The sequence below is a fragment of the Lactuca saligna genome, chromosome 8 (assembly GCF_052625555.1).
Source record: "Lactuca saligna cultivar CGN05327 chromosome 8, ASM5262555v1, whole genome shotgun sequence".
NCBI classification, from domain to species: domain Eukaryota; kingdom Viridiplantae; phylum Streptophyta; class Magnoliopsida; order Asterales; family Asteraceae; genus Lactuca; species Lactuca saligna.
Genome location: NC_136424.1, coordinates 163,060,490 through 163,069,936, shown reverse-complemented (window position 1 = coordinate 163,069,936; position 9,447 = coordinate 163,060,490).

Here is a 9,447-nt window from a genome sequence, read left to right as displayed (position 1 = left end):
TATCATGAGTGATTATGAGATGATAATATCGTATAATCTTTAAACCGAGATATATGAGTTGTTGTTTACAAGTTGGTTGTGCATTGATAATGTGTAAATGCATCCGTAACTTGATGTTATAAAACATGTTGTTGTGTACGATTTGATGAGTAAATAGTACAAGCATATAAGTCAAATATTATCTATTCCTTTTATCCTAAGAGGGTAAAAGCGATATCTTGGGCCTCTTGATGATTTTGTGTAGAATTATGTCCCAGGCCCGGTTAGGACTAAATTGATGTGTTAAATTAAGTTCTATGTCAAACGAACCAGAAGTCGGGAAACAAATTATTGGAAATTTAGAATGATTATGTTCCATGTCATTGTCCACACGATATCTTGCAGAACGAAGGATTATATGATCCCTTATGTAAAGGACGTGTCATTGACTAGGTCAAAGTTCGACAACGACTTTTGAGAGCTATGATTGCTAATCGGATTTTGAAGTGGCATTGACAGTTATAGTTATTAGAATTATCCAAGTGGGAGACTATTGGATTAGGTGTCTAAGCCCATAACTATAATTGGGATGTACGTGACTCGATGGTAGCATGGTCCTTTTGGGTTGCCTTCACCATAACAATTTGATAGGATAGAATTATGGAGAAAGAGGCTAATTGTGATTTATTAATATATTATTAAAATAATATATTAATTGAGAAATCATTATATTTAAGTAGTATTGATCAGAAATTAATTTGGAGTTAATTTGGTGATCAAAAGAGACGAATTAAATTACAGGGACTGATATTGCAATTTTATGATTGTTACAAGTTGGGCGTATGGATCCCTAAGAAGGGGTGGACGAAATTCTATGTGTAGCCCATATAGAATTCGTCCAAGGGGGCCTTCTGGAAGGATCTACTGGATTGCCTGAGGGTTAAGCAAATAATTAGGGTTCTAGTAAAAAACCCTAGCAGCTCAGCTATATAATGAACCCCTTGGCTCCTTGAAATCAGCCAATGCTTCCAAGATAGAACCCTAGCCGATTTTTAGAGCCTTTCAACCTCTCTCATATTCTTCTAATTGCTAATTGGTGTTTGTGACTCACTAGAGGTTCAACAATTGAGACACTAAGCTCTTGAAGATCAAGATCTACAAGCTACTGTTGGATAAGGTGTCTAAGTCCATAACTATATTTGGTATGTACTTTACCCGGAAGTAGCATGGTCCATTTAGGTTGCATTTTAGTGGAACAATTTGAAAGGATGGAATTTTGAGAAGAGGTTATTATGACTTTGTTTGAGGAAGTTATGATTTTTCTAAGATTTTTCATAGTAATATACAGCCCTTAAATCGAATTTTAGATCAATCAATTTTTAGCCGACACAACCTAAACGAGAATCGAAGATCTCGTTAATAGGAGCTCAATGATATAAAGACAGTTAAAAATGGACGTCGTATGACAAAGTTATGAATATTTAACGGACTTTGACTATCTAAGTTTGTTAAAATATAACTTTAAAAATAAAGTTAAAAATTAGCCAACGGAGTCTAAACGAAAGTTGTAGATCACCTCGCTACCTACATGTAGATATAAAGAACGTCAAAAATAGAGCTCGTATGCGAAAGTTATGGATATTAGAAGATAAAAAGTTTTTAGAGTAACCAACAAGTGACACGTGGTGCGATCTGGACCTCACCTTCTTCCCCATGGCTTGCCACCATATGGTGACACGCGGCCACATTATGCCCAACATAATGCTAGAGTGCGCCCAACGTACGACCCTTTTTCAACCTATAAATAGAAGGCGCAAATTACTCTTTTCTTCCCACCTCTTCAACCCATTCTCTATCAAACACCCTCAAACCCTTTATTCTTTCCCTAGCACCTCCTAGGTGTTAGAAGCAAGTCCCAAATCGCCAGAAATCCCCAGAATAAGAGCTTTTGGCTTAGAAGTTCTGCCCGTGTAGAGCCCGGTTCGTTGCTAAACCCCCTTGTAAGTGAGTTATGCTTACCCTACTTTAAGTATAACTTATGTTTAAGTTCATTATCGTTATTATGAACCTATAAACAAGAGTTATACGCGATTCAAAGTCGTCATACTAATTGATGTACTTACGAAGATGATGTCTAGATTGTGATTTAGTGAGGTGTTTAAAGTTGGATTTCCAAACAGTATACTCCGATATGATCCTACCTGGTTGTTCCTTACTTGATAGATCATGAAAGTAGACTTTGGGTTAATGATAAATCTAGACTTTGGGTTAATGATAAATCTAGACTAATAATTAGTCTCAATAAATATTAGACTAAAACTTGGTGATAATAATATTAGGTATTGTTAGAAGCGAAGCGCTGCCCGAATCTCGATTCGTCACTTTAACAGGTGAGTGCATAGTTACTTTCAACTTACACATAGATATGAAGTATTTAATATAAATTATGTTCTATAAGTGCCTATTATCTATGTTCTTGATATCTATGTTAGATGAACGGTTTATACATGTTTATTTGATTTAAACGGAATATGTATTTTGTACCTATAAATATGTTGGGTAAAGATGGGTAGATGAAATAAAATGATGAAAGGCCTCGATGTATAAGTTGATCCAGTCATCTAGTGGGGTATAGATGACGACCATGGACTATTCTAGATAGTCCAGTGGAATGCTGACAGGCTCGCAACCTGTAGGTGTTCTTGAACTACGTGTTCACCAAGTGTACTCCATCCCCATCATGGTTGCCTTATTGACATATATTCATGAGGAATCCCCTAAGCAGTATCGTCTTCCTGATAATAATCCATAGGATAGGTCCATTAAATTAGATGCTTTAGGGACAGAAAGTGAGGATAACGGGAACGAGTAATCGAGTTAAATGATTTGATGAAAATAAAGAACTTAATTATTGTGGTTTGAAAACCCTGTGTGTCAATTAAGAAAGTTGAGATAATGATTGAAAAACAACTTAAATGGCAAGGTAAAAAGAATGTAGGTCTTGGGTATGATAGTGTTCCTCCTCAATTTAATGACAACTACACTTTCACTCCACTGATTGAGGAAGAAATAGCAACAGAAACACACCTACAGTATGGAAAACCTACTGTAGTTGAGCCAGTGAATAATGATAGGTTGAACGATACTAACATTTCTACCTCATATGCAGATGAATCCCTAGTGCAAGACAGGAAAGAGGATGGAGAAAGTGATTTTGTTTTGAAAAACGACCCTATTTTTTAAAAATAATGCTTTGAAAGTTGATACTATTGTTTTCGCTAATTCGGTTAATTGTTCAAACAATGTCGCCTTAAAAACTGATACCTCTTTTGTTTTAAATATTTGTGATGATGTGGTTGTGAATTCTAATACTAATAGACTCGTTGTTAGTAAATATAGCCCACCAAAACAAGTCAAACAGACTGCAATCTACATGTGTACTTGTGGACAAAAAGCTAGACATGCAACCAGGGACAAGTAATAACGGCTTTTTCATGAAGAAACATACTTGTTTCCACCATGGAACACCATGACATATTTCCAGAACTACCCAACTCTTGAATATGTTCCATACTATGCACAACGTAGGCCGAACGTATCACGAGGAAGATCTTTCAAAAGAAATCCCTCGAGGTCATATTCCAATGATGGTGATTGGAATGTAAATAAGGAAAGAAATCAGGCTGTTAAAGAAAATAAAGACAAAAAGGTTTTGAAACAAAGTTCAAGAGATAGTTTGGTGAAATTTAAATTAGTTAAACTAAGATCAACGTCACCAAAGTTGTCTCGTGGGTCATCATCTAACCAACTATAGTAACCCAAGACGTCCAACACAAAGAAAAAAAAAATTCAAAATCAAATGTCAAGTCCCCCATCTATGCTAGTAAGAAAATTCTTAAACCTGATTATAGATGGGTGCCTAAAAGTCTTGCGGCCCAATCACCACATCGTCCTTTAAAAACTTCAAGTACCTAATTTGATTCAAAGGATATGATATGGCAATACGTTTTGTATATAAATGAAAATGGTCAACCCAGTGTCACTATGGACTCGATTCCCAAATCTAACTGATCTTGCACATTGTGCAGGAACAACTATGGAGGAATATCATCAGGCATTGGTATGTTGATAGTGGTTGTTCTAGGCACATGACAGGAGACATCTCTCAACTACATGACATTCAAAATTTTAATAGAGGGTATGTTTCTTTTGCAAGAGGAGGAGGAAAAATCACTCAAAAGGGTACCGTTACAGTTTTAAGTTTTGAAAATGTCAATTTGTAGAGTTGAAACACAGTTTACTGAGTGTCTCTCAGATCTGTGACAAAGGGTTTTCAACTCATTTCACAAAAGAAGGAGTGTTTAATTTTGAAGCCTGGTATCTTCATACCAGAGGATTGGATCTTGGTGAGATTTGAGCGAGAAGGGAATGCATACATCATCAACATGAACCAAAATTTTCTCGAGCAAGTTACATGTGTATTTTCAAAAGTCTCAAAACATAATGCTATGCTTTGGAATCCTCATCTCGGTCATGCAAACGCTAAAAACCTAAATCTTCTTGCAAAAATTATATTGTTCGTGGTCTTCCAGCAAAGGATTTCATTAACTTTGAGAAATGTGTGGCTTGTGCTCAAGGCAAAAATCATCACAAGCCACACAAGCCCAAACTGGTCAACACAATCAACAAAACTCTCCAACTGCTTCATATGGATTTATTTGGTCCCATCAACGTTCTAAGCATCAATAGGAACTCTTATTGCTTGGTGATAACCGATGACTACTCATGTTTCACTTGGGTTTTCTTCTTGTCTAATAAGAGTGAAACTATTGAACTTATCAAAAGGTTTATTGTGCTCATTGAAAATCAAGCCAACGAGAAGGTGAAGGGGATTCAAAGTGATAATGGCACTAAATTCAAGAATGTTGTTTTGGATCACTTTTGTGCCGAAAAGGGCATACTGAGTCAGTATAGTGCTGCTCGGACACCTTAACAAAATGGTGTAGCGGAGAGGCAAAATCAAACTCTGATTGATGCAGCAAGGACCATGCTTTGTGACTCTAAAACTGAGTCAGTATAGTGCTGCTCGGACACCTTAACAAAATGGTGTAGCGTAGAGGCAAAATCAAACTCTGATTGATGCAGCAAGGACCATGCTTTGTGACTCTAAATTATTGGTCTTCTTTTAGGATGAAGCCATTAACATGACATGATATGTTCAAAACTATGTTCTGATCAACAAACAGCAGATGAAGACTCCATATGAAATTATATATGGTCATAAGTCGACGGTTGCTCACTTCAGGATCTTTGGATGCCCTTGCACACTACTTCACCTAGAATCAACTCCTAATTTTAATTCAAAGGTCGATGACTACTATTTCATGGGATATGCGGAACATAATAGTTATCGAGTCTACAACAAATCCACTAAATAGATCGTGGAGTCATTTGATGTGCACTGGCTGGAAGAAAACACAACAGACGCTTGAGTTGGACCAGATTGGTTATTTGATTACACTTATTTGTTTAAATCTTTTAATATGTTGTCATTGGCTGATTCAAACCATCTGTGGTGATTCTTGAATCTCCTACGGTGGATGCAACCACACCTAATACATCTTCTTCACCTGTCCAAAAGTCTATATCCGACACCGAATCCACTCCCTCAACTCTCGAAGAAGATGAGGTTCTCTCACGGGAAAATGTATCTGCCACTCAAACCTTCATGGAGTCTCTCTTTCTAGAGCCATTCATAAAAGAATTTGTGGCAAGTACTTCACATGATTACAGATAGTCAGATGGAGGTGATTGGGCAGCAAGAAGATTTGACAACATTACAAATCTTCCAGTTTCAGCAAATGATATCATCCATTCTATCCTAACCAGATTTCAATATGATCGACCTATTCAGAACATTATTGGTCCACTAGTAAGCGGAGTTCAGACTAGAAGTCAAAGCGGAGATGTCAATGAATGTCTCTACTCCTATTTCATATCCCAAATTGAACCAAAGAATGTGGACATGATGTTAAATGAACCGAGATGGGTAGGTTCCATGCATGAAGAACTGAATCAATTTGAGAAGCTGAGAGTATGGCAGTTGGTGGAGCTACCAAAGGGGAAGAAGTCTTTGGACACACATTGGGTTTTTAGAAATAAGAAAGATGATAGCGGCATTATTGTGAGCAACAAAGCTCGTTTGGTCGTCCACAGATTCAGGTAGATAAAGGCTCTTGACTACACTGATGTTTATGATCCTATTGTATGTTTGGAAGCCATTCGTTTATACCAAGCATATGCTTCCTACATGGGATTTACAATTTATCAATTGGATGTCAAGGAATCCTTCTTGTATGGAGTCATGAAGGAGGATATTTATGTTGATCAACCACCAGGGTTTGTCAATCCAAAGTTTTTAAATCATGTATATAAACTAGATAAGGCTTTATATGGTTTACATCAGGCGCCTAGAGCTTAGTATGCTACTCTAACTGAATATCTTCTTAAATATGGATACATAAGGAGAACGATCAATCAGACATTGTTCATCAAGAAAGTGAATGCGGATTTGATTGTCGTATAGATCTATGTAGAGGACATCATTTTCAAGTCGACTAGCATAGAGCTATGCAAAGAGTTCGAGGATGTAATGAAGAAATATTTGAAATGAGCTCGCTAGGTGAGATGACAATGTTCCTAGGGTTACAGGTTAGACATGATTAAGCTAGAATTCTATTACATCAAGGAAAATATGTGGAAGACATACTAGAAAAGTTTGGTTTTAAAGATTCAAAAATTCCTTCAACTCCAATGGCAGAAAGACCATTGTTGACACCAGATCCACATGGGGAATCCGTAGATCAAACTGAATATCGATCGATGATCGGATCTCTAATGTATCTGACTGCCGGTAGACCTGACATCATGTTTGTCGTCTGTCAATGCGCTCGTTATCAGGCTAATCTTTAACTCTCTCATTTAATTGTTGTTAAGAGAATTTTTAGGTGCCTTAAAGGTAGCCCTAAGTTGGGTCTTTGGTATCCTAAAAATGTCGATTTCGATTTATATGCTTTTGCTGACAGCAACTATGGAGGGTGTGATCTTGACAGGAAATCTACACTGGGTGGATGTCAGTTTTTAGGTGATCGATTGGTGTCATGGAAATGCCAGAAACAGCAAATGGTGTTGACTTCAACAGCCGAGGCTGAATACATTTCCGCCTCAACCTATTGCTCTCAGGTTATCTGGATTCAACACCAATTGCTGGATTATGGTTTGAACTTTCTTGATACTTCCATATTTTGTGATAATCATGTGGCAATTCAAATTGCTAAAAATACGGTTCAACATTCCAAAACCAAGCACATTGACATTAAAATTCATTTTATTCGAGACTGTTATGAGCACAAACTCATTCGTTTGGAACAAATTCACACTGATAGCAACATGGCGGATTCGTTTACCAAACCCTTAAGTAAAGCTCGTTTCGATGTACTTGTGGGCTTTCTAAAAATGATACGTTTTGAATATTAAATTTCTATTTCCTATTTTTTTGTGAGTTTGAATTTGTGCATTTTTTTTCTCCATGCACAAATTTAGGGGGAGAAATCAAAAAAATTATAAAAGATTATAAAATCAAAAATACAAAAATATGTTTTTTCTTTTGTAAATACTTTTGGGAAGTGATATGAAGTCTAGTGTTAAAGGGCAATTTGAAATGCGTGTAATGCACTAAAGCTAAATTGTTTAGACTTTATGTTCATTGTGCTGGTAGACACGAAGGATTGAAAATTAAAGGACTACACATAACTGACAATGAAAGGACTTGATTGTGTTAATTTATATGGACTTAGATAGTTACATTTGGACTGACCATATGACGCTCGGATAGATTGAGCAGTGAGATAAACAAGGGAACCTACCAGATACATTAAAGTTACGTATTATCTAAAACTGTGGCTCAACACTTATTCGGCATACGGACTTATGTCCTTAATTCTGGTGTTGATAGAATGACTGGGGAGTTCTGATAAAGTTGGTATGTGTGAAATTGTTTTTCTTTCTTATCCTCTCTATCGGTCATATGTTGCCGTCTGTGTGCGATCAAAAGATCCGACCTGGGACGCAACATATGCAACTTTATCTCAATGCACCTCTTTATCTATGCAATTCTTCCTATCTGTCAGTCATATATTGTCCCATTTGCATGATTGGAAGATCCGACCTCGGACACAGTATTGGAACCTTTCTATCTCTCTGACCCTCCATCTATGTTAGTCATATGTTGTCCCTCTGCGTGATTGGAAGAGATCCGACCTGGGATACAACATATGCATATCTATATCCATCTTCTCTCTCAAATAAAGCACTCACCTAAAGTAAAGAGATCTTTGGAATTCCTTAATTGCTAGGGTATGTCGTGAACTGGGGAACACGTTCTAGTGTACTTCAAATTTGAATTAACTAAAGGTTGTCTATAGATCTCGCTGCTGAATTTAAGTAGACAACAATATCATTGGTCGTCATCAGCAAAATGGTCTGTTTAGGAATATAATCACAATGTCTTGTCATTTATTATCTGTCTATTTTGTCAATATCTTTTATGTTTAAGTGGACCACAATACCAGTGATTGACCAGAGTTATTCATACAAGTGTGTGCTTATAAAATTTATTAAATTGCTCAACAACTTTTGATCCCAAAATATTGGAATTTATTTAAGTGTGTTTATTTTAGTTTAAATTTTTATCTTACTTTATTCTTAATTTTATTTGTTTTCATTTTAGATTATGAAAATTTTAAACTTCATTTTATTTTATTTTATTTTATTTTACTTCAATTTTAAATTTATTGTGTTGATTGTCTCTGAAATGAATCATTTAAATAAAGCACGTCAAACTTGGTGGCCCAAGAGGCCAAAAACCCAAATGCTGGGATATAAAAGATATAATTTTTGGATTGAAATTTTCTTTGGTTTCTTGAAATTTTCTTGAGTTATACATAGTTCGAACATCATGATTTATATTTTATTGTGTTTTAAGTATTTTTCAAGTGGCTAATAGAGTATTTCCGGCGTGTTGACGGTGTTTTCCGGTGTAACGGTCAAGGAGATGATTCGTCGGGTGTTTCTCAGGTTTTCGGCTTGATTCAGATCCGACTGAAAACCATTTCATTTTGACTGTAAATGTTTCATCTGACCGCAAACAACATGTTTGACCATAAACGTTTAATCTGACCGCAAAAAAATGTTTGACTGAAAACGTTTGGTCAAAAGTGTATTCACCGTAAATTATGAAAAGAAATGATCTTGACCAAAATCACTAATTGTTGAACAAATTTCAAATTTTTAAAAAAAATAAAGTTAAATAAATTTTTAATTTAAATTTTAATTAAACTTTATTGTTCTCAATTAATTTGTTTGGTGTAGATAAATGGTGGAGTAGTTGAGATTTGTTGATACTCACAA